A 14,019-nucleotide genomic window follows, 5' to 3' on the forward strand; every position below is an offset into this window, starting at 1 on the left:
CCTATACCTATGGATGCAGTAGCTCAAAAGAGATTACAAATCTTTACAGCGAGGATCATTTCCACCCCCTGCATATACACAGTAGACAGGGATAGGCAACTTGGACACTGGCTACCCAAAATGGGGGCGGGGGGGGGGACTACAAAGGCAAGAAGTGACTGGCTTACAAGCTTTCAGGAGGAAGCCTAGATCCAGAGGGCGTGGAGGAATGTAGAATCTCCACTGAGTAGTATCCAATCTGTCTGAGCGGGGCTGATGTAAGGAGATGGGGATAGGTCTCTTGTGGTACAATAGTGAATAATTTTTTCAGGAATGACTGTGAGGGTTGAAAATGTAAAGGCAGACGTTTTGTAGCAAAAGGAGGGGAGTGATTGACTATGCAGTCCAGGAGCAGAAGTCCCTGGGACCATCCAGGGAGAAGAGCAGAGTGCGGAATCTTACCCAGAGAAGCAGTGATGCCAGAGATGGAGGCAGAGACGATGACGTGAAGAGATAAAGCAGCTGGGGACTCTAGACCCAGAAAGGGAGAGGGGCTGTGTGCTGACTACTGGTGTGCAGGCTTGCAGGGTATACCCTTTGGTTGGTTGATGATGCATGGAGGGAATTGTAACCATGGCAACTAAATGATATACGATAGGATGAATGTAAAACTAATGCTCTCCCATGTAAACTATCACATAATTCACAATAAAACATTATAAAAGAAAAAAGGACTTCACCAAGAGTAAAAAGGGAGCCCACAGAATGTGAAACAATCTTTTGCAATGACACATCAGACAAGGGTCTCATATATAGGAAACTACAACACCTCTACAAGAAAAAGACAACCTAAAGAAAAAATGGGCCCAGGACATGAACAGACACTTCACCATATGAAGACATCTTCACAATTACTAGACATTGTTGTTGTTAAGTGCTGTAGAGTCGATTCTGACTCAGAGCAACCCTGTATAGGTTTTCCGAGGAGCAGCTGGTGAGCTTGAACCGTCGATCTTGCAGTTAAGAGAAATGCAAATCAAAACAACGATGAGATATCATCACACACCAGCAATAAGAGCAAAGATCAAAAAACAGTGGACAATAAATGCTAGCGAGGATGCAGAGAGACTGGGACTCTCCTATATTGCCAGTGGGTTACAAAATGGTCCAACCACTTTGGAAAACAATATGGCATTTCCTCAAGAGGTTGGAAATAGAAATACCTTATGATCCAGCAATTCCTCTACTTGGTGTTTATCCACAAGAAATACGAGCCGTAACATGAGTAGATATTTGCATACTAATGTTCATAGCAGCACTATTTACAATAGCAAAAAGATGGAGACAGCCTAAGTGCCCATCAATGGAAGAATGGATAAACAAACTGTGGTACATACACACAATGGAATATTACGCTACCTTGAAGAGTAACAAGGAAGCTGCAAGACACCACATAACATGGATGAACCTTGAGGACATTACACTGAGTGAAATAAGTCAGTCACAAAAGAAGAAATTCTGCATAGGACCATTATTGTAAAAGCTTAAGAAAAAGAACCCACCCTAAAAGGGGAAGAAGAAAAAGAAACATTGTTTGCTGATCACCGACCGGGACCTATGATGTGGGGTGAGGGGAGGGAGGGGAAGATGGAGCACAGGATAGGGAATAGACACAGGATAGCTTGGGTGCTAGAGGTAGAGGGTGCAATACACAAGAAGAGGGAGGGGAATGGAAGAAAAAGGTGGATGGATTAAGTGGGACAGAGGTAAATATTGATGTATGCACAGCCTTGGAACAACTGCGCTCTGGGATACAGGGATTGAGGCATGGTTTGAATGGGTAAAAGAGAGGAAATAATGTTAAGATGTTTGGCTGTCTTTTGAATCTTGGTTTTCCTGTCTACCACTGTAAAATAAACACTTAAGAGGGAAAGAAAGAAATAGCCAAAAACATCTCCATAGAAAGCTTGTAAATCCATCTTCAGCCTATAACTAACTAATTGGAATACATAAAAGGGGGCTAGAACTTGCCCACTGAAAGAGACTTCCTGCGGAGCCTCTGCATTGCATAAGACAATAGGTAGAATCCTGAACTCCATCCAGAATCTTCTGAGGTGGGAACTTTCCACTTGAAAGGACAAGCAAAACAGCCTGGAGCAGCTAGAAGAACAGAAGATATTTCTTGAAAGAAAGACTGGCAGGAAAAATGAAAAACACTAACAGCAGTCCAACTGACTGCTACAAGAACAAGCAAGCCGTTCGCCCGGGGCCCCTCAAGGCAAGTGGTCGGGACTCCTCAAAGAAAACCCCCTTCCAAGACTAAGACTCACAGGGAATACACGAGCAGGCATGTGGTCTGACTGGTGACCACATTCATCACCGATAAGGGGACAAGGAGGGAAAACAGCAATGGAGATGTGAGCTAAGTCTGACCACATTCAATAGACTCCTGTGAACCCTGCTGGAGACCTGACTGGCCAGCAATATGGCAAGACCTATGCATTACTGGGCCCAGAGACAGTGACATGGCCACAGAGGACGAGTGGAGAGTGAAGCATCCAACTGATATGAAGTGAGAAGAGATGCACAAGAACACCCATACTTGCAGACAGTACCCATTTGACCTGGCTTCAATGGCTAGATGATCACAACTCTACTAGAAAAAAGAAGAGGAAAAAAAGAGTAATCTGCTACACTTTGATGAACTTGACCTATACTTATGGATGTAGTAGTTCAAAAGAGAGAACAAATCTTTGCAGTGAGGATCACTCCCACCCCCTTGGTAAACAGGGTTGACAGGGATGGGCAACTTAGACATTGGCTATCCAAAATGGGGGGGGGGGGAACTACAAAGGCAAGAAGTGACTGGCTTACAAGTTTTCAAGAGGGAGCCTAGTTCCAGAGGATGCAGGGGAAGGTAGAATCTCCACTGAGTGGTTTCCAATCTGTCGGGGCAAGGCTGATGAAAGGAGATGGGGATAAGAGTCTTATGGTACAATAGTGAATAATTGCTATCATGACTGACTGTGAGAGTTGAAAATGTAAAGATACATGTTTTGTAGCAAAAGGAGGGGAGTGGTTGATTTTGCAGTCCAGGAGTGGAGGTCCCTGCAACCATCAAGTGAGAAAAGTAGAGTGTAGGACCCTACCCAGAGAAACAGTGACCCCAGAGATAGAGGCAGAGATGATGATGTAGAGAGATGGAGCGGCTGGGGACTCGGACTTACGGAGGGAGAGGGGCTGTGTGCTGACAGCCAGGGGGCAGTCTTGCAGGTTGTGACCTTGTGTTGTTTGATGATGCATGGAGGGGATTGCAATCATTGCAATGAAACAAAATACAATAGGATGAATGTTAAGCTAATGTTCTCCCATGTAATCTATCACATAATTCACAACAAAAACTTTTTTTTAAATATTTAAAAAAGAAAGAAAGAACTGGATGGCGTCAGTCTTGATCCAAGTGATTTAATTATATGCCACTGCATCATACACTAAGAAAGTCTCTGTGCACAGTCCTTGCAGCTGAACAATATATCAACAGTAGTGTCATACATAAATTTTGTCAAAAGCAGGTTTCACAGCCAGCAGTTTAAGGAGTTACTGAAGGAACTTGACTCTGACTACTGTGATCTTGTTTATCACTGTGAGGTGTGGTGGCTGAGTCTCAGGAACATGCTCATGAGGTTTTACGAACTGCAGAATGAAGTCAAGCAGTTCACAGAGATGAAGCGAACACCTGTCAGGGAACTCAATGACAGCAAGTGACTATATGATCTCGCATTCATGGGGGACATTACCAAATACCTCTGGGAGATGAACGTCAAGGGGCAGGGCCCCAACCAGCTTCTCATCTACTTGCCTTCAAACTTGAAATCATCTGAAGCTAAATTAAGGCTGTGGAAAGTACAACTCGAAAGGAATAACATGGTGCATTTTCCCACTCAAGAAAGACAAAAGCCTTCTATGACACTTGAATACACATTACACTGGTGAATATGTAAAACTAATCAAGGCATTTAATGAAAGATTCAAGGACGTGAAAAGTAAACAAATGGAACTGAACATCTTTGCTGCACTGTTCAAAGTGGAACCAGCTGATGTGCCTGATAACCTACAATGTGACATCATTCAGCTGCAAAGTGGTGAATAGCTGAAAGCAAGGTACAATAACCTCCCAGTGCTTGAGTTCTATAAATGTTACATAAGCAATGGTGAGGTTCTGAGGAGACATGCATTGAAATAAACAGCTGTGTTCCAAACCACTTACTGCTGCAAGCAGTTCTTTTCAAAACTTACCATGGCAAAGAGTTGTCTGCACTCCAGACTCACCAACACAAACCTGGAAAAGTAGCTGCGAGTAGAACATCATCAAAACCAGCTAACATCATATGTCTCATTAAAGAGAAGCAGTTCCAGCCATCACATAAAGGTGAATTTATTATATGTTTGACCAAGTATGTTGTTGTTGTTGTCATTGAGTTGATTCCAACTTATTACGACCCTGTATAGGGTTTCCAAGAAGCAGCTGGTAAGTTTGAACCGCCAACCTTGCAGTTCAAACCGACCTTGCAGTCCAGTGCTGTATCCTACAGCGTCATACCAGGAATCCAAATATAGGAGGCTAATTTTTAAGTTGATAATTTTGTATGGCCCACAAATGATATTGGTGATGGTGGCTGTGTGCTGTGGAGTCGGTTCCAACTCACAGCGACCCTGTACAGGGTTTCTGAGGCTGTAAATCTTTACGGGAGCAGAAAGCCTCATCTTTCTCTGCAGAACAGCTGGTAGTTTCGAACTGCTGACCTTGCGGTTGGCAGCCCGATTCGTGACCACTACGCTACCAGAGCTCCTTACGAATATTACAAATATCCAAATGGCAGTTGGCAGGAAAAAAGGTTCCCCCACCTTTGCCTTATATAAATCAATAAACTTTTGCTGAATTGCTAATCTTTTCAATAATATGAAGTACTAGGAAAACATATGGGCTGTAGTGTTGACTTTGTCACCAACTGGTGATACGATTATGAATAGATCACTTGATTTCTCAATGCCTAATAATGAAAATAATTGTAAGAATATCTTTTAATTGAATCAGATGATATTTACCTGGGTAATAAACAGAGAAAGCAATAGCTCTAAAATATGTAAGTATCTAAAGCTCTGATGAGAATGTCCCCAAAACATCTCACCATGCCTCCACATAAGCCTTAGTGCCTGTTCAAGTCTTCACAAGCCTTTCTTAGTTCTAGAATTAAAAGGTTCAGATTTAGACTGTAGGGAGCACAGTGGCTCCTCCATACAGCAAGCACTGGACTGCGAACCACAAGGTGCATTCTGCTCCCACAAAGATTGAAAGCCTGAAAAACCCTATACAGGGTCGCTGTGCGTTGCAACCAACTCAACAGCACTTAACAACTTGTCTCCAGGTTCACAGCAACTATGGCCTACTAGAGCATATGAACATCCAGCACAGCTCTTGGCACATATTCTGTCAGACAGTCAAGAAATGTTTGGCTAAATGATCTAACAATGACCAACTAGTGTTTGTCCCAAGGTCCCCGGGTTCCTCAAGCAGTTTACATATGGCAGCTAATCTAAATATTGGTGATTCAAACACACCCAGTGGCACGCAAAGAAAATCCTGGCAATCTGCTTCTATCAAAGCTCATAGTCAAGATAAACCCTATGGAGCACTTCAACTCTGGAACACATGCAGTCGCCATGACTCAGAATCCACGCCATGCTGTAGTGGTGGGCCCAACTATAGTGCACATTAGTTGTGCCTTCAGGTAGGCAGAAAATTGAGACCAGGCAGAAAAGGGGGCTGGAACTTGAGGGTTTTTTGATGAGCTTAGAGACACTATAGCCTAATCTAGAATCCAGTGCCTAGTCAATGAAGCTTCTCTCTAGCCCCCATTAGGGAAAGATTATAGGAAGTGATTTCAAAACTCCAGAGTTGCTAGTTTTTATTATAATGAAGGAATTGAAAGGTAAAAAGGTTCCCAAGAACAATGTGGTAAACCCGAGTCGTTTGTTTTGGTTCCTCATCACACAATCCTGGAGTCAGCAAGGAAAAGGGAAAGGTCTTTGGCTCCTTGTGCCAACTCCATGCAGTCACCAACCACAGTCATGGGGAATTCCAAATGCCTACTTTTGTTACAGAGTGTCTCTCCACTCAAGGCGCAAACATCATCTTTTGTCTGAAGGCTCCTTTGTTTCATTCCATTCCCATGTCAAATTAATACAAAATACACAGTGTCACTACTCTCTGAGTATATCAAAAAAACATTATTTTCTTATAAGGGGTTCAAGGTTCTTCATAAACAACTCACTCACCAAACACTGAATGTTATTAATCCACAAAATACTCCTGTGAGATCAGTTTACCAGTTCTAAAGGAAGTTTACTAAAAATGTATCCAACTCCCCTCAATCTTTCATACCCTGAAATCCCCAGACTTTTCCAATGGGAGAACTTTCAGAGCTGAAAGAGGCTCACAGAGCTGAGCTCTCTTAGTTTATCAGAGAAGACAGCAGCCCAGACATGTTAAATGCCTTGTCTCCTGTCAACAAAGCTAGAAGGTAGAACTCAATTCTAATTTGCTACTTAGTCTTCCCTCTGCACTCAAGGGAGGTGGCTAAAGAGGAGTGAGGGGAAGGGAGAGGAATCAGACCACTCTGATTTTCCTGTTTATTATAATCAAAAAGGGATCAGGAATAAGAAAAGTGGAGAGGAAAGAGGACGGAGTCCCTAAAAAAGGAAGAGAGAAATGAACAGACCAGGCTACAGCTAGTGTTCAGGCCTTTGTGTTGTCTTGAACAGATCACTGAAGCAAATTATTGCTCCATAAACAGATTAGTCCAACTTCCATCCACAGAGCAATCTCACTTGTAGTGGATAAATATTCTAAGATAAGCATAAAACCCACAGACTAAAATCAAATTACATATGCTGTATACCCAACTAATTGGCAATTAGACTATTCTGTGCCAATAAATCAGGTACCCTGACTAGAAAATGGCTTTCCAATGGCTTCATGAAGAAATTCATCTACCTTTGTATGGTACGACCAAGCTATTTTCTTGTTGTTATTGAGTTCTGATTAATTATGTTACTATTGTTAATTGAGAATACTGCTTTCATTTCCTCAGATGCTTCCAGTATGGTTATTTTTCCTAACTTAGAGACTTTTTTCCTATCTCCAATTATTTCATAAGCTAAATTCTCCACTCCATTCATTCATTCTTTGGTCAAATATTATGTCTATTATTTTAAGATTCATGTTTATTATTTCAATTAAGCTAAACACTGACAGATGTGCAGGGAAGCTGTAAGCATGTGCATGCACATTTTAAAAAGAGAACATAACCCTGAAGCAAGGAGAAACTTTAAGCCTGAAAAAACGATTTGCCCAAATGAGATCCAGTGAGAAGGCTACATTATCAACAGAAAGTATACCTCAACCTCCGTCACCACCACCAAAAATTGGTAAAGTTTACTGCAGACTAAAACATCAGAGGGCTATTTTGAAGCCTCATCTGCAGGCGCGAGCAATAATAACAATGACCAAATCTAAATTGAATTACCAATCAGAGGGTTATAGGAAGAGAGGCCAAATACACTGGATTAAAAGAAGTAGATGGAAAGATTCTCCATGTAACTAATCCCATTAGTATTTCATATTTACTGTTCTCTGAGAGCAGGAGAAAAATTAATATTAAAAAACTAGGACTTTAATCAAAAGGGCTGCATTTGCCCAAGGACAATTCAGAAGGCAGGAAGGGTCTGGAAAGAAGGAGGAATGGAATGAGAAACACAGGGAGAACGTGGGATGACTGGTATTTCATAGCGGGAATTAGAATCAATGAAATGAAATTCAATGTGTATGAACTGTTGAATGAAAAACTGCTTTGCTCTGTAAACCTTCATCCAATTCACAATAAAAGGTTAAAACAACTAAAATATGTATTTTTGAAAAACTAGGATTTTTCTAATGAAGTTGGAATTGAGAACCAAATTCTTGGCTATGTTTCTTAGATGACTAAATATTATGAAAACTTTAAAAATGAGTGATCAATAAAAAGACAATTTCTGATGTAATTGTAGGAGTTGTTGTTGAGCCAGGTCCAACTCACAGGCCCCTGTATGGGGTTCCCAAGGAGTGGCTGGTGGGTTTGAACCGCCAATCTTGTGATTAGCAGTCCAATGCTTACCCTACAGCACCACACCAAGGCTCCATTATAAGAATAGACTTAAAAATAAAAATTCACTAGCAAATCACAGACCAAAGGAATTAAAAATTTACAAACTCAACTTATTCTCGCTTTCCCACAAATCCTTTTAATCTATTGTAGTAAATCAAAATATTTTTTCTCTCTCTAGAGAATGTAATTTCCCACAGTATCTTCACTTGTTGTTGTGAGGTGTGTGAGTCAGTTCTGTCTCACTGTGACCCATGTACAACAGAACACCGCGGGGTCCTGTGCAATCCTCACAATTGTCCCTGTGCTTGAGCCCACTGTTAGAGACATTGGGTCAATCCATCTGGTTGAGGGTCTTCCTCTTTTACACTGATTCTCCACTTTACCAAGCATGAGTTCCTTCTCCAAGGACTGGTCCCTCCTGATAGCATGTCCAAAGTATGTGAGACAAAGTCTCAACATCTTGCTATACTTCCAACGAAGATGTTTGTTCTCTGATAGTCCATGGTGCATTTAATATTCTTCAGCAGCACCATAATTCAAATAAATCAATTCTTCTCCAGTCTTCCTTATTCACTAACCAGTTTTCACACATATTACAAGGTGATTGAAAATAACATGGCTTGGGTCAGGTGCACCTTAGTCTTAAGAGTGGCATCTTTGATTTTTAACACTTTAAAGAGATCTTTTACAGCAGATTTGCCCAATGCAATATACATCATTTGATTTCCCGATTGCTGCTTCCATGGTCATTGATTGTGGATCTAGGTAAAATGAACTCCATGACAACTTCAGTCTTTTCTCCATTTATAATGATGTTGCTTATTAGCCCAGTTGTGAGATTTTTATTTTTGGTTTTTGGGTATGTATGTTAAGGTATAATCCATATTGAAGGCTGCAGTTTTGTATCTTCAACAACAAATCTTTATTTAATTATTAAAATTTCAAGTAAAATGTATAAGATACTTGAGAAATAAAAGTTTTGACATGTTTGCCAAAGATTATAATACAGGTTTAAACAAGAATGTGTATCTTTTCATTTAAATTTAAATGATTTACCCCCCAACCCCCAAATCCGACATTTTACATTCTCCATTTATTTCTGGCCAATTTCATGCTCCTTAAAGACCTAGGCTCTCCCTGCCTGGAATGACAGAGGAAATTATGACTTCACTATTCTATTTAAATTGTTTTAATATGAATAGTAGTAGCTATAATTAACTGATGAACAGTAATATACATATATAAATTGCTCTGTCCACCATATGATTGTTGACATCTATGACTCAGCACTTTATGATGGAAGAAGTGCTAAATGTCAGCAGTTTAATTTTTCTAGTCATTAATGAAAAACTGATAGTTTTTATTATGATATACATTGTGGGCTGAGCTACATTTCAATAAACTGAGCAATTTAAATATATGAACAGTGAGACAATAACAGGAGTCCTGGAGTGGTGCTGTAGGATAAGCACTGGACTGCTAACCACAAAGTCATGGTGCAAACCCTCCAGCGGCTCCTTAGAAACCCTATACAAGGTCATTATGAGTTGTTACCAACTGGTTAGCACTTACCAACAACATCAGGACAATAGTAACTACACATGAATTTCCCTTCTAGATTTACACTGAAGTCAGTAATTCTGTCCCCGTATAGTTAGGCTTTTAATTAGGGGTTGGACAAACAAAAGCTAGACTGCTCAACTTAAGGCACCAGAGTTATGGATTCCATTCATTTTCATTGAGACAATAACTTAAAATATTGTGCCTCTGTTTCTGTTGTATCACCCAAACTATCTTCAACTGATAGAATGACTAAGGTCACAGAAAATTAACAAGCAAATATGAATTTTCATTAAAAATTTAAGAGGTATGACCATAATCAACTTCAATCAAATGGCTTAGAGGTAACTGTGCTTATTAAAGTAGAGTATGAATCTTTCATCAAATTCTAAATGGAAAGCACTATAGAAAGAAAAAGGAGCTCTGGTAGCAAAGTGGTTACAAATCGGGCTGTGAACCTTAAGGTCAGCAGTTCGAAACTACCAGCTGTTCCACGGGAGAAAGATGAGGCTTTCTGCTCCTGTAAAGATTTACAGCCTTGGAAACCCTGCACAGGGTTGCTATGAGTCGGAACTGACTCCATGGCACATCACCACTACCACCACCATAGAAAGAAAATCAAATTCTACAAAACTAATTCAACATATTGTTTGTGTGCATGGATGGATGGGTGTGTGTTGCATTCAAGACTCCTAAAAAAAAAAAAATCAGAACAGCATCTTCTACTCTTATTTATCCTTCAATGATTGTTTAATAGTGAAGTCAGTTTACATTTAAAGACATTTTGAATAATCCTATTAAAAATCAATGCAAACAAATGTGACTCATGTTTAACTCTTCAGTTATTTATCCATTAATCTCATTAAGTGCTTCCTTCCTTAACACAGCTGTAGTTCAAGAGGTGGCCAGCAGTTGGCCTTAATTTCTGTGGATTTTCATTAACTTCCAGATTTCTTTTTGCAAACTTTAAAAATATTCAGTGCCTAAGCAAGTTTTTCATAACTTACGAGCTTCTAAAAAGCTCTCAAAATGAGTCCAAAAGAAACAAATTTTCTTTTTTAAAATAAAAACTAAACAAAAGGAAACCACACACACTTTAAAGATGTTCTTTGCAAAACATACTGTTTTGGCTGATTTGAAATGTCTGCAAAGGGATCAAGAACCACTCAGTTTGGAAGCAACAGTTGAGAACTCATAACAGATTGGGAGATCTTTAAAGCAGACTGGGAGATGCCTGAGATACCAGACGCTGGGCCTTACCTAGTCCTCCCCATTCCATTTATGTAGAACATACTCAACTATAACATTTAACTACAGTTGTTCAAAAGTCTGTTCTTTCTCCTTCTACACTTCCCCCTAAAGACTTCAATCCTACTAAAGAGGATGTTTACAAAGACTCTCAAATCTGTGCCTCTGTTTCTGTTGTATCACCCAAACTATCTTCAACTGATAGAATGACTAGATTATTTCCATCAACATCTGACACGTAAAACATCAAAACTCATTCATCCTTATCAAACAAATTCCTTCTTTAAGCTTTCTTGGCTTTGTCAACATCAATCTTATTTTTCGGGAACTAGGGCTTAACTAATCGTATGAGAAATCGTGGATTCCCTGGCGGCCATGCTAATCCACATTCAGTTGGTTCATGTGGTAGACTGTACTTTTAAATGATGGACATCACAATGTCCTTCCATACCACATGTACTTCTACAATATGATCTTTGCACACCCTCATCAAAAAGTAAAGTCCAATTCTTCACCGCTTGAATCTGTGCTGGCCTATGACTCCCTTGCAACCAAAAGAATCCAAGGCAGCAAAGAGAAGACCATGCAGCCTGGTTCTGTTGGAATACTCCATCTAGGGAAATCCAGGCGCCACTGAAGAATTTCAACTACTCTGAAGCTGCCATACTGGAAAAGCCACATGTAGGCATTCTAGTTTATAGTGTTACCCAGCCTTCCAGCCATCCCAGCTAAGGTGCCAGAAATGTGAATGGACATTTTGAATGTCTTGGACATTTTGAACAGCTCATCTGCTAGCTAGCTCACCTAAGTAAATGCCCTGAGAAAATGCACCCAACTGGGCCTGACCTAACTCTAGACATACAAAATCATGAAATAAAATATCTCTCCAACGTCTAAGCACTTAGTAGGTCATGTGAGGAGTTGTTAATTCATGGGGCCAAACGTTAACTCAGACACTACTTCTTTCTCTCCATTCCCAGAACCATCATTGCGAAGGGAGCCCTCTTTCCAGAGCTCTATTGTTATAACTGGTTCCAGGCTCTCCTCACCACAATCTGTCTTTACAGTATATCTAACCTAGCACCTCTAAACCTAAAAATTGCTTTTATGTGCCAAACCCACAACCAACATCAAATTTATAATACTTTTTACATTTGTAGAATTTTCATAAATTTCTATTTTATTGGATCCATTCAACAACAAAAAATGGAGAAATCAGTTCTAGGACAAACATTTTTTCTTACTTTAAAAATGTATAGATCAGAGACTAAGGACATGATAACTAATTTCTATACAATCTCAAAACCAATAAATGAAACGAATATAAACAGAACAAAGATCCTGTCTCATAGATTACTGGCATTGTTGTTGTTAAGTGCTGTGCAAGTTGGTCCAACTTATAGTAACCCTATGATACCTCCTATAATGTATTTCAGATAAAAAATGTTTGCATCTCTCCATTCCACTTATAATAAATCTGCTTTCAAAATACTCCATACTTGCCTCAATCTATCCAATTGTAGCATAGTTCCTTCTAAATTCCAAACCACTATGGTAACAAAGCTTTCTTGCTCACCTAACAACATTGTTATTACTTTAGTTGTTATTAAGTGATATCAAATAAGTTCCAACTCATAATGACCCTGTAAAGGGTTTCCAAGAAGCAGCTAGTGGGCTTGAACCGTTGACCTTGTGGTTTGTAGTCCAGTGCTGATCCTACAGTACCACACCAGGAGTCCACCTAACAACACAGCACAAATTAATTCTATAGCATCTGAACATTTGTTCATGTTCCCCCTTTTCCTTCTATCTGTTGTTGTTGAGCACTGTCGAGTTAGTTCCAACTCATAGCGATCCTATATAGGGTTTCTGAGGAGCAGTTGGCAGAGTTGAACTGACAACCCTGTGGTTCCCACTCCAGTGTTGATTCCACAGTGCCACACCATTAGCATAAATTCCACCTCCTCCATGAAGTCCAACCACTAATCTATTCCTGCTGCTTTCCTTCTGCTGTTGTCACAGAACTGGTAAATTTCATGCAAAATTTGGCAGCTAATTATGTTGGATTGTTGATGTTCTTACAAGTGTATTGGTCTTACTTTCCAGGCTGGTATTTAGCCAACACACATCCTGTATGTACAGAAATGTTGAGCATTTGGAGTAGCATCTGTCCTAACCAGTCACTGCCCACGCCTGTTAAATACTTTGAATTTCATCCCAGCTTATTTCCCAAACTAAACCGTGAGGTCTTTACGCACAGGAGTCCTGTCGTCTAAAGAAGTACTATGCCCTACAGTGCTGAGCACACAGCTCATGTTAATTGTATAAATTTAATTTATTTGAAGTTTGTTGTGTTGTGAGAAAAAAAAATTCATAAACCATGTTAACACTGCAGACAAAGAGTTGAAAAGATAACAGGATTAGCAGTTCAATGGCACAGAAATTCTAAAAATATCATTTAAAGACACTCTGCAGCTCATAACTGCCAGAATGTTTCATAAATGTTTTTACCAGAAGTGTGAACAAGGGGTTTCAAAAATATTCAAGGAGTTGATGTCTTAGCAGCCCAAAATAAAATGTTTGCTGAGGGTACAAGGCTGGCAGAACTCTGCTTCATTTCACAAAGTTTCCAGTCAATGGAAATGTTTTCCTGGAAAATACTACCTTTTATTTAGAGAACACTTGCCATGAACACTTAGTCATTAAGTAATTTAAGGTTTCCTCACAAGCTCCTTGGAGGAAAGCTACTATATGAATGAATGAAATTATCAGCACCTATAATGCCTAATAATAATAATAATAAGTAGAACTAAAAACATGAAATTTACATAAACATTTTTCTAGGTAAGAAGGTAGGAAACACTCTCATACTTTCTGGTCTGCTTACTGTTCTTTTATATTTTTCTATAAGATAAAATTATGAAGAAAAACACAAAATCCTTAAAGTGCTTCTCTGTAAGATATGCAAATCCAAAAACCAAGAAGAGTGTATCTTATTGCAAATGCCATGTGATTTTCAAAGAGGCAA

General features: G+C 39.7%; 1 protein-coding gene across 1 annotated transcript in view; it reads right to left on the reverse strand.

Moving 5' to 3' along the window:
• THADA (thyroid adenoma associated) overlaps positions 1–14,019 on the reverse strand; it is a 576,653-nt gene that overhangs the window by 482,014 nt on the left and 80,620 nt on the right. The gene's annotated exons all lie outside the window — the stretch shown is intronic.

This window comes from Chrysochloris asiatica, unplaced genomic scaffold (assembly GCF_000296735.1).
Source record: "Chrysochloris asiatica unplaced genomic scaffold, ChrAsi1.0 scaffold00024, whole genome shotgun sequence".
Lineage (NCBI taxonomy): Eukaryota > Metazoa > Chordata > Mammalia > Afrosoricida > Chrysochloridae > Chrysochloris > Chrysochloris asiatica.